Source organism: Delphinapterus leucas, chromosome 19 (assembly GCF_059928025.1).
Source record: "Delphinapterus leucas isolate spDelLeu-1000000601 "Yukka" chromosome 19, BTC_Dleu_Yukka2, whole genome shotgun sequence".
Taxonomy (NCBI): domain Eukaryota; kingdom Metazoa; phylum Chordata; class Mammalia; order Artiodactyla; family Monodontidae; genus Delphinapterus; species Delphinapterus leucas.
This window is the reverse complement of record NC_143147.1, coordinates 30,912,738-30,928,742: the sequence shown is the minus strand read 5'-3', so window position 1 is coordinate 30,928,742 and position 16,005 is coordinate 30,912,738. Positions and strand designations below refer to the sequence as shown.

Genomic DNA, 16,005 nt, shown 5'->3' with positions numbered 1-16,005 from the left:
ACCGGCACACAGGTGGCGGCACCGGGGCGGGGCGCCGGTGGGGGCGGCCAGGTGCAGGTCGAGGGGCTCGCTGGCCGAAGGGACGGCAACCGGGCCCGCGGCGGAGCCTGGGTCCGGGCCAGGCACCCCGGGGGCGTCTGGGGTGCGGCTGCCTTCCAGGGCCGCCTTCTGGCCGCCTGGCGGGCCGGGCCGGCGGGGAGCGCCCCCTCCGGCGCGCGCGCCGTGGTGGGAGGGGCCTGAGGAGGCGGGGCCTGCAGCGGGGCCCCGGCGCGGGCGGAGCCGGCGGCCACCGCCCGCGGGCGAGTTAAAGGAGAAGGCGGAGCGGGAGGCAAAAAGCCTACAGCACCCGGTATTCCCAGGCGGTCTCCCATCCAAGTACTAACCAGGCCCGACCCTGCTTAGCTTCCGAGATCAGACGAGATCGGGCGCGTTCAGGGTGGTATGGCCGTAGACGGGGGCGGGGACGGCGGGCTGCCTCTTGAGGCCCACTTTCGCTGGCGCTTGCGCCTCACCGCCAGCCTGGCGGTCAGCCCGCCCCGGCAGGACCCCGTCGCCCGCCCAGGCAGGGGGAACGGAGGTCTCGGGTACCGGGCGGTGGCGGAGGCGGAGGGTTTGGCCACCCCCTCCCAGCCGAGGGCGGGCGTGAGCCAGCGAACCCTTCGGCGCTTGGCGCCCCGCCCAAGATCCGGCCCGTCGCTCACAGGGACGTGGCCCCGGAGGCTTCAGGGCCCGGGGCCCGCGGTCCCTTGGGCATCGCCCCTGCCCGCCCACGCGGCGCTAGGCGCCGCCCAGCCGCAGCCCGGGCCGGCCCTCCTGCCCGACAGCAGCTGGCCCGAAGCCACTGGGAGCCACCATCGTGTCGCCACGGCCCCTCAGCCCCGGCGAGGCCACCCTTGCCCGCACACCACCCGCCGAGCTCAGGAGCCCGCCCCTGGCGGCCGGCAGGCCCGGGGAAGCGGCCCCTGCCCTCGATCCCGCTCCCGCACCCGGCCGCGGCGGCGACACGGCGGGGGGCGGGGCTTTTGCCGGAGGGAGCTGTGGAGGGACACACCCACCGGCACACAGGTGGCGGCACCGGGGCGGGGCGCCGGTGGGGGCGGCCAGGTGCAGGTCGAGGGGCTCGCTGGCCGAAGGGACGGCAACCGGGCCCGCGGCGGAGCCTGGGTCCGGGCCAGGCACCCCGGGGGCGTCTGGGGTGCGGCTGCCTTCCAGGGCCGCCTTCTGGCCGCCTGGCGGGCCGGGCCGGCGGGGAGCGCCCCCTCCGGCGCGCGCGCCGTGGTGGGAGGGGCCTGAGGAGGCGGGGCCTGCAGCGGGGCCCCGGCGCGGGCGGAGCCGGCGGCCACCGCCCGCGGGCGAGTTAAAGGAGAAGGCGGAGCGGGAGGCAAAAAGCCTACAGCACCCGGTATTCCCAGGCGGTCTCCCATCCAAGTACTAACCAGGCCCGACCCTGCTTAGCTTCCGAGATCAGACGAGATCGGGCGCGTTCAGGGTGGTATGGCCGTAGACGGGGGCGGGGACGGCGGGCTGCCTCTTGAGGCCCACTTTCGCTGGCGCTTGCGCCTCACCGCCAGCCTGGCGGTCAGCCCGCCCCGGCAGGACCCCGTCGCCCGCCCAGGCAGGGGGAACGGAGGTCTCGGGTACCGGGCGGTGGCGGAGGCGGAGGGTTTGGCCACCCCCTCCCAGCCGAGGGCGGGCGTGACCCAGCGAACCCTTCGGCGCTTGGCGCCCCGCCCAAGATCCGGCCCGTCGCTCACAGGGACGTGGCCCCGGAGGCTTCAGGGCCCGGGGCCCGCGGTCCCTTGGGCATCGCCCCTGCCCGCCCACGCGGCGCTAGGCGCCGCCCAGCCGCAGCCCGGGCCGGCCCTCCTGCCCGACAGCAGCTGGCCCGAAGCCACTGGGAGCCACCATCGTGTCGCCACGGCCCCTCAGCCCCGGCGAGGCCACCCTTGCCCGCACACCACCCGCCGAGCTCAGGAGCCCGCCCCTGGCGGCCGGCAGGCCCGGGGAAGCGGCCCCTGCCCTCGATCCCGCTCCCGCACCCGGCCGCGGCGGCGACACGGCGGGGGGCGGGGCTTTTGCCGGAGGGAGCTGTGGAGGGACACACCCACCGGCACACAGGTGGCGGCACCGGGGCGGGGCGCCGGTGGGGGCGGCCAGGTGCAGGTCGAGGGGCTCGCTGGCCGAAGGGACGGCAACCGGGCCCGCGGCGGAGCCTGGGTCCGGGCCAGGCACCCCGGGGGCGTCTGGGGTGCGGCTGCCTTCCAGGGCCGCCTTCTGGCCGCCTGGCGGGCCGGGCCGGCGGGGAGCGCCCCCTCCGGCGCGCGCGCCGTGGTGGGAGGGGCCTGAGGAGGCGGGGCCTGCAGCGGGGCCCCGGCGCGGGCGGAGCCGGCGGCCACCGCCCGCGGGCGAGTTAAAGGAGAAGGCGGAGCGGGAGGCAAAAAGCCTACAGCACCCGGTATTCCCAGGCGGTCTCCCATCCAAGTACTAACCAGGCCCGACCCTGCTTAGCTTCCGAGATCAGACGAGATCGGGCGCGTTCAGGGTGGTATGGCCGTAGACGGGGGCGGGGACGGCGGGCTGCCTCTTGAGGCCCACTTTCGCTGGCGCTTGCGCCTCACCGCCAGCCTGGCGGTCAGCCCGCCCCGGCAGGACCCCGTCGCCCGCCCAGGCAGGGGGAACGGAGGTCTCGGGTACCGGGCGGTGGCGGAGGCGGAGGGTTTGGCCACCCCCTCCCAGCCGAGGGCGGGCGTGAGCCAGCGAACCCTTCGGCGCTTGGCGCCCCGCCCAAGATCCGGCCCGTCGCTCACAGGGACGTGGCCCCGGAGGCTTCAGGGCCCGGGGCCCGCGGTCCCTTGGGCATCGCCCCTGCCCGCCCACGCGGCGCTAGGCGCCGCCCAGCCGCAGTCCGGGCCGGCCCTCCTGCCCGACAGCAGCTGGCCCGAAGCCAGTGGGAGCCACCATCGTGTCGCCACGGCCCCTCAGCCCCGGCGAGGCCACCCTTGCCCGCACACCACCCGCCGAGCTCAGGAGCCCGCCCCTGGCGGCCGGCAGGCCCGGGGAAGCGGCCCCTGCCCTCGATCCCGCTCCCGCACCCGGCCGCGGCGGCGACACGGCGGGGGGCGGGGCTTTTGCCGGAGGGAGCTGTGGAGGGACACACCCACCGGCACACAGGTGGCGGCACCGGGGCGGGGCGCCGGTGGGGGCGGCCAGGTGCAGGTCGAGGGGCTCGCTGGCCGAAGGGACGGCAACCGGGCCCGCGGCGGAGCCTGGGTCCGGGCCAGGCACCCCGGGGGCGTCTGGGGTGCGGCTGCCTTCCAGGGCCGCCTTCTGGCCGCCTGGCGGGCCGGGCCGGCGGGGAGCGCCCCCTCCGGCGCGCGCGCCGTGGTGGGAGGGGCCTGAGGAGGCGGGGCCTGCAGCGGGGCCCCGGCGCGGGCGGAGCCGGCGGCCACCGCCCGCGGGCGAGTTAAAGGAGAAGGCGGAGCGGGAGGCAAAAAGCCTACAGCACCCGGTATTCCCAGGCGGTCTCCCATCCAAGTACTAACCAGGCCCGACCCTGCTTAGCTTCCGAGATCAGACGAGATCGGGCGCGTTCAGGGTGGTATGGCCGTAGACGGGGGCGGGGACGGCGGGCTGCCTCTTGAGGCCCACTTTCGCTGGCGCTTGCGCCTCACCGCCAGCCTGGCGGTCAGCCCGCCCCGGCAGGACCCCGTCGCCCGCCCAGGCAGGGGGAACGGAGGTCTCGGGTACCGGGCGGTGGCGGAGGCGGAGGGTTTGGCCACCCCCTCCCAGCCGAGGGCGGGCGTGACCCAGCGAACCCTTCGGCGCTTGGCGCCCCGCCCAAGATCCGGCCCGTCGCTCACAGGGACGTGGCCCCGGAGGCTTCAGGGCCCGGGGCCCGCGGTCCCTTGGGCATCGCCCCTGCCCGCCCACGCGGCGCTAGGCGCCGCCCAGCCGCAGCCCGGGCCGGCCCTCCTGCCCGACAGCAGCTGGCCCGAAGCCACTGGGAGCCACCATCGTGTCGCCACGGCCCCTCAGCCCCGGCGAGGCCACCCTTGCCCGCACACCACCCGCCGAGCTCAGGAGCCCGCCCCTGGCGGCCGGCAGGCCCGGGGAAGCGGCCCCTGCCCTCGATCCCGCTCCCGCACCCGGCCGCGGCGGCGACACGGCGGGGGGCGGGGCTTTTGCCGGAGGGAGCTGTGGAGGGACACACCCACCGGCACACAGGTGGCGGCACCGGGGCGGGGCGCCGGTGGGGGCGGCCAGGTGCAGGTCGAGGGGCTCGCTGGCCGAAGGGACGGCAACCGGGCCCGCGGCGGAGCCTGGGTCCGGGCCAGGCACCCCGGGGGCGTCTGGGGTGCGGCTGCCTTCCAGGGCCGCCTTCTGGCCGCCTGGCGGGCCGGGCCGGCGGGGAGCGCCCCCTCCGGCGCGCGCGCCGTGGTGGGAGGGGCCTGAGGAGGCGGGGCCTGCAGCGGGGCCCCGGCGCGGGCGGAGCCGGCGGCCACCGCCCGCGGGCGAGTTAAAGGAGAAGGCGGAGCGGGAGGCAAAAAGCCTACAGCACCCGGTATTCCCAGGCGGTCTCCCATCCAAGTACTAACCAGGCCCGACCCTGCTTAGCTTCCGAGATCAGACGAGATCGGGCGCGTTCAGGGTGGTATGGCCGTAGACGGGGGCGGGGACGGCGGGCTGCCTCTTGAGGCCCACTTTCGCTGGCGCTTGCGCCTCACCGCCAGCCTGGCGGTCAGCCCGCCCCGGCAGGACCCCGTCGCCCGCCCAGGCAGGGGGAACGGAGGTCTCGGGTACCGGGCGGTGGCGGAGGCGGAGGGTTTGGCCACCCCCTCCCAGCCGAGGGCGGGCGTGAGCCAGCGAACCCTTCGGCGCTTGGCGCCCCGCCCAAGATCCGGCCCGTCGCTCACAGGGACGTGGCCCCGGAGGCTTCAGGGCCCGGGGCCCGCGGTCCCTTGGGCATCGCCCCTGCCCGCCCACGCGGCGCTAGGCGCCGCCCAGCCGCAGCCCGGGCCGGCCCTCCTGCCCGACAGCAGCTGGCCCGAAGCCACTGGGAGCCACCATCGTGTCGCCACGGCCCCTCAGCCCCGGCGAGGCCACCCTTGCCCGCACACCACCCGCCGAGCTCAGGAGCCCGCCCCTGGCGGCCGGCAGGCCCGGGGAAGCGGCCCCTGCCCTCGATCCCGCTCCCGCACCCGGCCGCGGCGGCGACACGGCGGGGGGCGGGGCTTTTGCCGGAGGGAGCTGTGGAGGGACACACCCACCGGCACACAGGTGGCGGCACCGGGGCGGGGCGCCGGTGGGGGCGGCCAGGTGCAGGTCGAGGGGCTCGCTGGCCGAAGGGACGGCAACCGGGCCCGCGGCGGAGCCTGGGTCCGGGCCAGGCACCCCGGGGGCGTCTGGGGTGCGGCTGCCTTCCAGGGCCGCCTTCTGGCCGCCTGGCGGGCCGGGCCGGCGGGGAGCGCCCCCTCCGGCGCGCGCGCCGTGGTGGGAGGGGCCTGAGGAGGCGGGGCCTGCAGCGGGGCCCCGGCGCGGGCGGAGCCGGCGGCCACCGCCCGCGGGCGAGTTAAAGGAGAAGGCGGAGCGGGAGGCAAAAAGCCTACAGCACCCGGTATTCCCAGGCGGTCTCCCATCCAAGTACTAACCAGGCCCGACCCTGCTTAGCTTCCGAGATCAGACGAGATCGGGCGCGTTCAGGGTGGTATGGCCGTAGACGGGGGCGGGGACGGCGGGCTGCCTCTTGAGGCCCACTTTCGCTGGCGCTTGCGCCTCACCGCCAGCCTGGCGGTCAGCCCGCCCCGGCAGGACCCCGTCGCCCGCCCAGGCAGGGGGAACGGAGGTCTCGGGTACCGGGCGGTGGCGGAGGCGGAGGGTTTGGCCACCCCCTCCCAGCCGAGGGCGGGCGTGACCCAGCGAACCCTTCGGCGCTTGGCGCCCCGCCCAAGATCCGGCCCGTCGCTCACAGGGACGTGGCCCCGGAGGCTTCAGGGCCCGGGGCCCGCGGTCCCTTGGGCATCGCCCCTGCCCGCCCACGCGGCGCTAGGCGCCGCCCAGCCGCAGTCCGGGCCGGCCCTCCTGCCCGACAGCAGCTGGCCCGAAGCCACTGGGAGCCACCATCGTGTCGCCACGGCCCCTCAGCCCCGGCGAGGCCACCCTTGCCCGCACACCACCCGCCGAGCTCAGGAGCCCGCCCCTGGCGGCCGGCAGGCCCGGGGAAGCGGCCCCTGCCCTCGATCCCGCTCCCGCACCCGGCCGCGGCGGCGACACGGCGGGGGGCGGGGCTTTTGCCGGAGGGAGCTGTGGAGGGACACACCCACCGGCACACAGGTGGCGGCACCGGGGCGGGGCGCCGGTGGGGGCGGCCAGGTGCAGGTCGAGGGGCTCGCTGGCCGAAGGGACGGCAACCGGGCCCGCGGCGGAGCCTGGGTCCGGGCCAGGCACCCCGGGGGCGTCTGGGGTGCGGCTGCCTTCCAGGGCCGCCTTCTGGCCGCCTGGCGGGCCGGGCCGGCGGGGAGCGCCCCCTCCGGCGCGCGCGCCGTGGTGGGAGGGGCCTGAGGAGGCGGGGCCTGCAGCGGGGCCCCGGCGCGGGCGGAGCCGGCGGCCACCGCCCGCGGGCGAGTTAAAGGAGAAGGCGGAGCGGGAGGCAAAAAGCCTACAGCACCCGGTATTCCCAGGCGGTCTCCCATCCAAGTACTAACCAGGCCCGACCCTGCTTAGCTTCCGAGATCAGACGAGATCGGGCGCGTTCAGGGTGGTATGGCCGTAGACGGGGGCGGGGACGGCGGGCTGCCTCTTGAGGCCCACTTTCGCTGGCGCTTGCGCCTCACCGCCAGCCTGGCGGTCAGCCCGCCCCGGCAGGACCCCGTCGCCCGCCCAGGCAGGGGGAACGGAGGTCTCGGGTACCGGGCGGTGGCGGAGGCGGAGGGTTTGGCCACCCCCTCCCAGCCGAGGGCGGGCGTGAGCCAGCGAACCCTTCGGCGCTTGGCGCCCCGCCCAAGATCCGGCCCGTCGCTCACAGGGACGTGGCCCCGGAGGCTTCAGGGCCCGGGGCCCGCGGTCCCTTGGGCATCGCCCCTGCCCGCCCACGCGGCGCTAGGCGCCGCCCAGCCGCAGTCCGGGCCGGCCCTCCTGCCCGACAGCAGCTGGCCCGAAGCCACTGGGAGCCACCATCGTGTCGCCACGGCCCCTCAGCCCCGGCGAGGCCACCCTTGCCCGCACACCACCCGCCGAGCTCAGGAGCCCGCCCCTGGCGGCCGGCAGGCCCGGGGAAGCGGCCCCTGCCCTCGATCCCGCTCCCGCACCCGGCCGCGGCGGCGACACGGCGGGGGGCGGGGCTTTTGCCGGAGGGAGCTGTGGAGGGACACACCCACCGGCACACAGGTGGCGGCACCGGGGCGGGGCGCCGGTGGGGGCGGCCAGGTGCAGGTCGAGGGGCTCGCTGGCCGAAGGGACGGCAACCGGGCCCGCGGCGGAGCCTGGGTCCGGGCCAGGCACCCCGGGGGCGTCTGGGGTGCGGCTGCCTTCCAGGGCCGCCTTCTGGCCGCCTGGCGGGCCGGGCCGGCGGGGAGCGCCCCCTCCGGCGCGCGCGCCGTGGTGGGAGGGGCCTGAGGAGGCGGGGCCTGCAGCGGGGCCCCGGCGCGGGCGGAGCCGGCGGCCACCGCCCGCGGGCGAGTTAAAGGAGAAGGCGGAGCGGGAGGCAAAAAGCCTACAGCACCCGGTATTCCCAGGCGGTCTCCCATCCAAGTACTAACCAGGCCCGACCCTGCTTAGCTTCCGAGATCAGACGAGATCGGGCGCGTTCAGGGTGGTATGGCCGTAGACGGGGGCGGGGACGGCGGGCTGCCTCTTGAGGCCCACTTTCGCTGGCGCTTGCGCCTCACCGCCAGCCTGGCGGTCAGCCCGCCCCGGCAGGACCCCGTCGCCCGCCCAGGCAGGGGGAACGGAGGTCTCGGGTACCGGGCGGTGGCGGAGGCGGAGGGTTTGGCCACCCCCTCCCAGCCGAGGGCGGGCGTGACCCAGCGAACCCTTCGGCGCTTGGCGCCCCGCCCAAGATCCGGCCCGTCGCTCACAGGGACGTGGCCCCGGAGGCTTCAGGGCCCGGGGCCCGCGGTCCCTTGGGCATCGCCCCTGCCCGCCCACGCGGCGCTAGGCGCCGCCCAGCCGCAGCCCGGGCCGGCCCTCCTGCCCGACAGCAGCTGGCCCGAAGCCACTGGGAGCCACCATCGTGTCGCCACGGCCCCTCAGCCCCGGCGAGGCCACCCTTGCCCGCACACCACCCGCCGAGCTCAGGAGCCCGCCCCTGGCGGCCGGCAGGCCCGGGGAAGCGGCCCCTGCCCTCGATCCCGCTCCCGCACCCGGCCGCGGCGGCGACACGGCGGGGGGCGGGGCTTTTGCCGGAGGGAGCTGTGGAGGGACACACCCACCGGCACACAGGTGGCGGCACCGGGGCGGGGCGCCGGTGGGGGCGGCCAGGTGCAGGTCGAGGGGCTCGCTGGCCGAAGGGACGGCAACCGGGCCCGCGGCGGAGCCTGGGTCCGGGCCAGGCACCCCGGGGGCGTCTGGGGTGCGGCTGCCTTCCAGGGCCGCCTTCTGGCCGCCTGGCGGGCCGGGCCGGCGGGGAGCGCCCCCTCCGGCGCGCGCGCCGTGGTGGGAGGGGCCTGAGGAGGCGGGGCCTGCAGCGGGGCCCCGGCGCGGGCGGAGCCGGCGGCCACCGCCCGCGGGCGAGTTAAAGGAGAAGGCGGAGCGGGAGGCAAAAAGCCTACAGCACCCGGTATTCCCAGGCGGTCTCCCATCCAAGTACTAACCAGGCCCGACCCTGCTTAGCTTCCGAGATCAGACGAGATCGGGCGCGTTCAGGGTGGTATGGCCGTAGACGGGGGCGGGGACGGCGGGCTGCCTCTTGAGGCCCACTTTCGCTGGCGCTTGCGCCTCACCGCCAGCCTGGCGGTCAGCCCGCCCCGGCAGGACCCCGTCGCCCGCCCAGGCAGGGGGAACGGAGGTCTCGGGTACCGGGCGGTGGCGGAGGCGGAGGGTTTGGCCACCCCCTCCCAGCCGAGGGCGGGCGTGAGCCAGCGAACCCTTCGGCGCTTGGCGCCCCGCCCAAGATCCGGCCCGTCGCTCACAGGGACGTGGCCCCGGAGGCTTCAGGGCCCGGGGCCCGCGGTCCCTTGGGCATCGCCCCTGCCCGCCCACGCGGCGCTAGGCGCCGCCCAGCCGCAGCCCGGGCCGGCCCTCCTGCCCGACAGCAGCTGGCCCGAAGCCACTGGGAGCCACCATCGTGTCGCCACGGCCCCTCAGCCCCGGCGAGGCCACCCTTGCCCGCACACCACCCGCCGAGCTCAGGAGCCCGCCCCTGGCGGCCGGCAGGCCCGGGGAAGCGGCCCCTGCCCTCGATCCCGCTCCCGCACCCGGCCGCGGCGGCGACACGGCGGGGGGCGGGGCTTTTGCCGGAGGGAGCTGTGGAGGGACACACCCACCGGCACACAGGTGGCGGCACCGGGGCGGGGCGCCGGTGGGGGCGGCCAGGTGCAGGTCGAGGGGCTCGCTGGCCGAAGGGACGGCAACCGGGCCCGCGGCGGAGCCTGGGTCCGGGCCAGGCACCCCGGGGGCGTCTGGGGTGCGGCTGCCTTCCAGGGCCGCCTTCTGGCCGCCTGGCGGGCCGGGCCGGCGGGGAGCGCCCCCTCCGGCGCGCGCGCCGTGGTGGGAGGGGCCTGAGGAGGCGGGGCCTGCAGCGGGGCCCCGGCGCGGGCGGAGCCGGCGGCCACCGCCCGCGGGCGAGTTAAAGGAGAAGGCGGAGCGGGAGGCAAAAAGCCTACAGCACCCGGTATTCCCAGGCGGTCTCCCATCCAAGTACTAACCAGGCCCGACCCTGCTTAGCTTCCGAGATCAGACGAGATCGGGCGCGTTCAGGGTGGTATGGCCGTAGACGGGGGCGGGGACGGCGGGCTGCCTCTTGAGGCCCACTTTCGCTGGCGCTTGCGCCTCACCGCCAGCCTGGCGGTCAGCCCGCCCCGGCAGGACCCCGTCGCCCGCCCAGGCAGGGGGAACGGAGGTCTCGGGTACCGGGCGGTGGCGGAGGCGGAGGGTTTGGCCACCCCCTCCCAGCCGAGGGCGGGCGTGACCCAGCGAACCCTTCGGCGCTTGGCGCCCCGCCCAAGATCCGGCCCGTCGCTCACAGGGACGTGGCCCCGGAGGCTTCAGGGCCCGGGGCCCGCGGTCCCTTGGGCATCGCCCCTGCCCGCCCACGCGGCGCTAGGCGCCGCCCAGCCGCAGCCCGGGCCGGCCCTCCTGCCCGACAGCAGCTGGCCCGAAGCCACTGGGAGCCACCATCGTGTCGCCACGGCCCCTCAGCCCCGGCGAGGCCACCCTTGCCCGCACACCACCCGCCGAGCTCAGGAGCCCGCCCCTGGCGGCCGGCAGGCCCGGGGAAGCGGCCCCTGCCCTCGATCCCGCTCCCGCACCCGGCCGCGGCGGCGACACGGCGGGGGGCGGGGCTTTTGCCGGAGGGAGCTGTGGAGGGACACACCCACCGGCACACAGGTGGCGGCACCGGGGCGGGGCGCCGGTGGGGGCGGCCAGGTGCAGGTCGAGGGGCTCGCTGGCCGAAGGGACGGCAACCGGGCCCGCGGCGGAGCCTGGGTCCGGGCCAGGCACCCCGGGGGCGTCTGGGGTGCGGCTGCCTTCCAGGGCCGCCTTCTGGCCGCCTGGCGGGCCGGGCCGGCGGGGAGCGCCCCCTCCGGCGCGCGCGCCGTGGTGGGAGGGGCCTGAGGAGGCGGGGCCTGCAGCGGGGCCCCGGCGCGGGCGGAGCCGGCGGCCACCGCCCGCGGGCGAGTTAAAGGAGAAGGCGGAGCGGGAGGCAAAAAGCCTACAGCACCCGGTATTCCCAGGCGGTCTCCCATCCAAGTACTAACCAGGCCCGACCCTGCTTAGCTTCCGAGATCAGACGAGATCGGGCGCGTTCAGGGTGGTATGGCCGTAGACGGGGGCGGGGACGGCGGGCTGCCTCTTGAGGCCCACTTTCGCTGGCGCTTGCGCCTCACCGCCAGCCTGGCGGTCAGCCCGCCCCGGCAGGACCCCGTCGCCCGCCCAGGCAGGGGGAACGGAGGTCTCGGGTACCGGGCGGTGGCGGAGGCGGAGGGTTTGGCCACCCCCTCCCAGCCGAGGGCGGGCGTGACCCAGCGAACCCTTCGGCGCTTGGCGCCCCGCCCAAGATCCGGCCCGTCGCTCACAGGGACGTGGCCCCGGAGGCTTCAGGGCCCGGGGCCCGCGGTCCCTTGGGCATCGCCCCTGCCCGCCCACGCGGCGCTAGGCGCCGCCCAGCCGCAGCCCGGGCCGGCCCTCCTGCCCGACAGCAGCTGGCCCGAAGCCACTGGGAGCCACCATCGTGTCGCCACGGCCCCTCAGCCCCGGCGAGGCCACCCTTGCCCGCACACCACCCGCCGAGCTCAGGAGCCCGCCCCTGGCGGCCGGCAGGCCCGGGGAAGCGGCCCCTGCCCTCGATCCCGCTCCCGCACCCGGCCGCGGCGGCGACACGGCGGGGGGCGGGGCTTTTGCCGGAGGGAGCTGTGGAGGGACACACCCACCGGCACACAGGTGGCGGCACCGGGGCGGGGCGCCGGTGGGGGCGGCCAGGTGCAGGTCGAGGGGCTCGCTGGCCGAAGGGACGGCAACCGGGCCCGCGGCGGAGCCTGGGTCCGGGCCAGGCACCCCGGGGGCGTCTGGGGTGCGGCTGCCTTCCAGGGCCGCCTTCTGGCCGCCTGGCGGGCCGGGCCGGCGGGGAGCGCCCCCTCCGGCGCGCGCGCCGTGGTGGGAGGGGCCTGAGGAGGCGGGGCCTGCAGCGGGGCCCCGGCGCGGGCGGAGCCGGCGGCCACCGCCCGCGGGCGAGTTAAAGGAGAAGGCGGAGCGGGAGGCAAAAAGCCTACAGCACCCGGTATTCCCAGGCGGTCTCCCATCCAAGTACTAACCAGGCCCGACCCTGCTTAGCTTCCGAGATCAGACGAGATCGGGCGCGTTCAGGGTGGTATGGCCGTAGACGGGGGCGGGGACGGCGGGCTGCCTCTTGAGGCCCACTTTCGCTGGCGCTTGCGCCTCACCGCCAGCCTGGCGGTCAGCCCGCCCCGGCAGGACCCCGTCGCCCGCCCAGGCAGGGGGAACGGAGGTCTCGGGTACCGGGCGGTGGCGGAGGCGGAGGGTTTGGCCACCCCCTCCCAGCCGAGGGCGGGCGTGACCCAGCGAACCCTTCGGCGCTTGGCGCCCCGCCCAAGATCCGGCCCGTCGCTCACAGGGACGTGGCCCCGGAGGCTTCAGGGCCCGGGGCCCGCGGTCCCTTGGGCATCGCCCCTGCCCGCCCACGCGGCGCTAGGCGCCGCCCAGCCGCAGCCCGGGCCGGCCCTCCTGCCCGACAGCAGCTGGCCCGAAGCCACTGGGAGCCACCATCGTGTCGCCACGGCCCCTCAGCCCCGGCGAGGCCACCCTTGCCCGCACACCACCCGCCGAGCTCAGGAGCCCGCCCCTGGCGGCCGGCAGGCCCGGGGAAGCGGCCCCTGCCCTCGATCCCGCTCCCGCACCCGGCCGCGGCGGCGACACGGCGGGGGGCGGGGCTTTTGCCGGAGGGAGCTGTGGAGGGACACACCCACCGGCACACAGGTGGCGGCACCGGGGCGGGGCGCCGGTGGGGGCGGCCAGGTGCAGGTCGAGGGGCTCGCTGGCCGAAGGGACGGCAACCGGGCCCGCGGCGGAGCCTGGGTCCGGGCCAGGCACCCCGGGGGCGTCTGGGGTGCGGCTGCCTTCCAGGGCCGCCTTCTGGCCGCCTGGCGGGCCGGGCCGGCGGGGAGCGCCCCCTCCGGCGCGCGCGCCGTGGTGGGAGGGGCCTGAGGAGGCGGGGCCTGCAGCGGGGCCCCGGCGCGGGCGGAGCCGGCGGCCACCGCCCGCGGGCGAGTTAAAGGAGAAGGCGGAGCGGGAGGCAAAAAGCCTACAGCACCCGGTATTCCCAGGCGGTCTCCCATCCAAGTACTAACCAGGCCCGACCCTGCTTAGCTTCCGAGATCAGACGAGATCGGGCGCGTTCAGGGTGGTATGGCCGTAGACGGGGGCGGGGACGGCGGGCTGCCTCTTGAGGCCCACTTTCGCTGGCGCTTGCGCCTCACCGCCAGCCTGGCGGTCAGCCCGCCCCGGCAGGACCCCGTCGCCCGCCCAGGCAGGGGGAACGGAGGTCTCGGGTACCGGGCGGTGGCGGAGGCGGAGGGTTTGGCCACCCCCTCCCAGCCGAGGGCGGGCGTGAGCCAGCGAACCCTTCGGCGCTTGGCGCCCCGCCCAAGATCCGGCCCGTCGCTCACAGGGACGTGGCCCCGGAGGCTTCAGGGCCCGGGGCCCGCGGTCCCTTGGGCATCGCCCCTGCCCGCCCACGCGGCGCTAGGCGCCGCCCAGCCGCAGCCCGGGCCGGCCCTCCTGCCCGACAGCAGCTGGCCCGAAGCCACTGGGAGCCACCATCGTGTCGCCACGGCCCCTCAGCCCCGGCGAGGCCACCCTTGCCCGCACACCACCCGCCGAGCTCAGGAGCCCGCCCCTGGCGGCCGGCAGGCCCGGGGAAGCGGCCCCTGCCCTCGATCCCGCTCCCGCACCCGGCCGCGGCGGCGACACGGCGGGGGGCGGGGCTTTTGCCGGAGGGAGCTGTGGAGGGACACACCCACCGGCACACAGGTGGCGGCACCGGGGCGGGGCGCCGGTGGGGGCGGCCAGGTGCAGGTCGAGGGGCTCGCTGGCCGAAGGGACGGCAACCGGGCCCGCGGCGGAGCCTGGGTCCGGGCCAGGCACCCCGGGGGCGTCTGGGGTGCGGCTGCCTTCCAGGGCCGCCTTCTGGCCGCCTGGCGGGCCGGGCCGGCGGGGAGCGCCCCCTCCGGCGCGCGCGCCGTGGTGGGAGGGGCCTGAGGAGGCGGGGCCTGCAGCGGGGCCCCGGCGCGGGCGGAGCCGGCGGCCACCGCCCGCGGGCGAGTTAAAGGAGAAGGCGGAGCGGGAGGCAAAAAGCCTACAGCACCCGGTATTCCCAGGCGGTCTCCCATCCAAGTACTAACCAGGCCCGACCCTGCTTAGCTTCCGAGATCAGACGAGATCGGGCGCGTTCAGGGTGGTATGGCCGTAGACGGGGGCGGGGACGGCGGGCTGCCTCTTGAGGCCCACTTTCGCTGGCGCTTGCGCCTCACCGCCAGCCTGGCGGTCAGCCCGCCCCGGCAGGACCCCGTCGCCCGCCCAGGCAGGGGGAACGGAGGTCTCGGGTACCGGGCGGTGGCGGAGGCGGAGGGTTTGGCCACCCCCTCCCAGCCGAGGGCGGGCGTGACCCAGCGAACCCTTCGGCGCTTGGCGCCCCGCCCAAGATCCGGCCCGTCGCTCACAGGGACGTGGCCCCGGAGGCTTCAGGGCCCGGGGCCCGCGGTCCCTTGGGCATCGCCCCTGCCCGCCCACGCGGCGCTAGGCGCCGCCCAGCCGCAGCCCGGGCCGGCCCTCCTGCCCGACAGCAGCTGGCCCGAAGCCACTGGGAGCCACCATCGTGTCGCCACGGCCCCTCAGCCCCGGCGAGGCCACCCTTGCCCGCACACCACCCGCCGAGCTCAGGAGCCCGCCCCTGGCGGCCGGCAGGCCCGGGGAAGCGGCCCCTGCCCTCGATCCCGCTCCCGCACCCGGCCGCGGCGGCGACACGGCGGGGGGCGGGGCTTTTGCCGGAGGGAGCTGTGGAGGGACACACCCACCGGCACACAGGTGGCGGCACCGGGGCGGGGCGCCGGTGGGGGCGGCCAGGTGCAGGTCGAGGGGCTCGCTGGCCGAAGGGACGGCAACCGGGCCCGCGGCGGAGCCTGGGTCCGGGCCAGGCACCCCGGGGGCGTCTGGGGTGCGGCTGCCTTCCAGGGCCGCCTTCTGGCCGCCTGGCGGGCCGGGCCGGCGGGGAGCGCCCCCTCCGGCGCGCGCGCCGTGGTGGGAGGGGCCTGAGGAGGCGGGGCCTGCAGCGGGGCCCCGGCGCGGGCGGAGCCGGCGGCCACCGCCCGCGGGCGAGTTAAAGGAGAAGGCGGAGCGGGAGGCAAAAAGCCTACAGCACCCGGTATTCCCAGGCGGTCTCCCATCCAAGTACTAACCAGGCCCGACCCTGCTTAGCTTCCGAGATCAGACGAGATCGGGCGCGTTCAGGGTGGTATGGCCGTAGACGGGGGCGGGGACGGCGGGCTGCCTCTTGAGGCCCACTTTCGCTGGCGCTTGCGCCTCACCGCCAGCCTGGCGGTCAGCCCGCCCCGGCAGGACCCCGTCGCCCGCCCAGGCAGGGGGAACGGAGGTCTCGGGTACCGGGCGGTGGCGGAGGCGGAGGGTTTGGCCACCCCCTCCCAGCCGAGGGCGGGCGTGAGCCAGCGAACCCTTCGGCGCTTGGCGCCCCGCCCAAGATCCGGCCCGTCGCTCACAGGGACGTGGCCCCGGAGGCTTCAGGGCCCGGGGCCCGCGGTCCCTTGGGCATCGCCCCTGCCCGCCCACGCGGCGCTAGGCGCCGCCCAGCCGCAGCCCGGGCCGGCCCTCCTGCCCGACAGCAGCTGGCCCGAAGCCACTGGGAGCCACCATCGTGTCGCCACGGCCCCTCAGCCCCGGCGAGGCCACCCTTGCCCGCACACCACCCGCCGAGCTCAGGAGCCCGCCCCTGGCGGCCGGCAGGCCCGGGGAAGCGGCCCCTGCCCTCGATCCCGCTCCCGCACCCGGCCGCGGCGGCGACACGGCGGGGGGCGGGGCTTTTGCCGGAGGGAGCTGTGGAGGGACACACCCACCGGCACACAGGTGGCGGCACCGGGGCGGGGCGCCGGTGGGGGCGGCCAGGTGCAGGTCGAGGGGCTCGCTGGCCGAAGGGACGGCAACCGGGCCCGCGGCGGAGCCTGGGTCCGGGCCAGGCACCCCGGGGGCGTCTGGGGTGCGGCTGCCTTCCAGGGCCGCCTTCTGGCCGCCTGGCGGGCCGGGCCGGCGGGGAGCGCCCCCTCC

At 77.4% G+C, this 16,005-nt stretch overlaps 15 non-coding genes across 15 annotated transcripts; all 15 read right to left on the bottom strand.

The window, feature by feature from the left end:
• Positions 1-334: 334 nt before the first annotated feature.
• On the bottom strand, positions 335-453 carry LOC149746350 (5S ribosomal RNA). Its single transcript, XR_016389377.1, has one exon. It is a non-coding gene; the product is annotated as a 5S ribosomal RNA (ribosomal RNA).
• Positions 454-1,387: 934 nt separating this feature from the next.
• On the bottom strand, positions 1,388-1,506 carry LOC149746349 (5S ribosomal RNA). Its single transcript, XR_016389376.1, has one exon. It is a non-coding gene; the product is annotated as a 5S ribosomal RNA (ribosomal RNA).
• Positions 1,507-2,440: 934 nt separating this feature from the next.
• LOC149746348 (5S ribosomal RNA) lies at positions 2,441-2,559 on the bottom strand. The gene has a single exon (XR_016389375.1). It is a non-coding gene; the product is annotated as a 5S ribosomal RNA (ribosomal RNA).
• A 934-nt stretch (positions 2,560-3,493) lies between these two features.
• LOC149746347 (5S ribosomal RNA) lies at positions 3,494-3,612 on the bottom strand. Its single transcript, XR_016389374.1, has one exon. It is a non-coding gene; the product is annotated as a 5S ribosomal RNA (ribosomal RNA).
• A 934-nt stretch (positions 3,613-4,546) lies between these two features.
• On the bottom strand, positions 4,547-4,665 carry LOC149746346 (5S ribosomal RNA). Its single transcript, XR_016389372.1, has one exon. It is a non-coding gene; the product is annotated as a 5S ribosomal RNA (ribosomal RNA).
• A 934-nt stretch (positions 4,666-5,599) lies between these two features.
• On the bottom strand, positions 5,600-5,718 carry LOC149746345 (5S ribosomal RNA). The gene has a single exon (XR_016389371.1). It is a non-coding gene; the product is annotated as a 5S ribosomal RNA (ribosomal RNA).
• Positions 5,719-6,652: 934 nt separating this feature from the next.
• LOC149746344 (5S ribosomal RNA) lies at positions 6,653-6,771 on the bottom strand. Its single transcript, XR_016389370.1, has one exon. It is a non-coding gene; the product is annotated as a 5S ribosomal RNA (ribosomal RNA).
• A 934-nt stretch (positions 6,772-7,705) lies between these two features.
• LOC149746343 (5S ribosomal RNA) lies at positions 7,706-7,824 on the bottom strand. Its single transcript, XR_016389369.1, has one exon. It is a non-coding gene; the product is annotated as a 5S ribosomal RNA (ribosomal RNA).
• A 934-nt stretch (positions 7,825-8,758) lies between these two features.
• On the bottom strand, positions 8,759-8,877 carry LOC149746342 (5S ribosomal RNA). The gene has a single exon (XR_016389368.1). It is a non-coding gene; the product is annotated as a 5S ribosomal RNA (ribosomal RNA).
• A 934-nt stretch (positions 8,878-9,811) lies between these two features.
• LOC149746341 (5S ribosomal RNA) lies at positions 9,812-9,930 on the bottom strand. Its single transcript, XR_016389367.1, has one exon. It is a non-coding gene; the product is annotated as a 5S ribosomal RNA (ribosomal RNA).
• A 934-nt stretch (positions 9,931-10,864) lies between these two features.
• On the bottom strand, positions 10,865-10,983 carry LOC149746340 (5S ribosomal RNA). Its single transcript, XR_016389366.1, has one exon. It is a non-coding gene; the product is annotated as a 5S ribosomal RNA (ribosomal RNA).
• A 934-nt stretch (positions 10,984-11,917) lies between these two features.
• On the bottom strand, positions 11,918-12,036 carry LOC149746339 (5S ribosomal RNA). Its single transcript, XR_016389365.1, has one exon. It is a non-coding gene; the product is annotated as a 5S ribosomal RNA (ribosomal RNA).
• Positions 12,037-12,970: 934 nt separating this feature from the next.
• Positions 12,971-13,089, bottom strand: LOC149746338 (5S ribosomal RNA). The gene has a single exon (XR_016389364.1). It is a non-coding gene; the product is annotated as a 5S ribosomal RNA (ribosomal RNA).
• Positions 13,090-14,023: 934 nt separating this feature from the next.
• On the bottom strand, positions 14,024-14,142 carry LOC149746337 (5S ribosomal RNA). The gene has a single exon (XR_016389363.1). It is a non-coding gene; the product is annotated as a 5S ribosomal RNA (ribosomal RNA).
• Positions 14,143-15,076: 934 nt separating this feature from the next.
• Positions 15,077-15,195, bottom strand: LOC149746336 (5S ribosomal RNA). The gene has a single exon (XR_016389361.1). It is a non-coding gene; the product is annotated as a 5S ribosomal RNA (ribosomal RNA).
• Between the last annotated feature and the right edge of the window lie 810 nt (positions 15,196-16,005).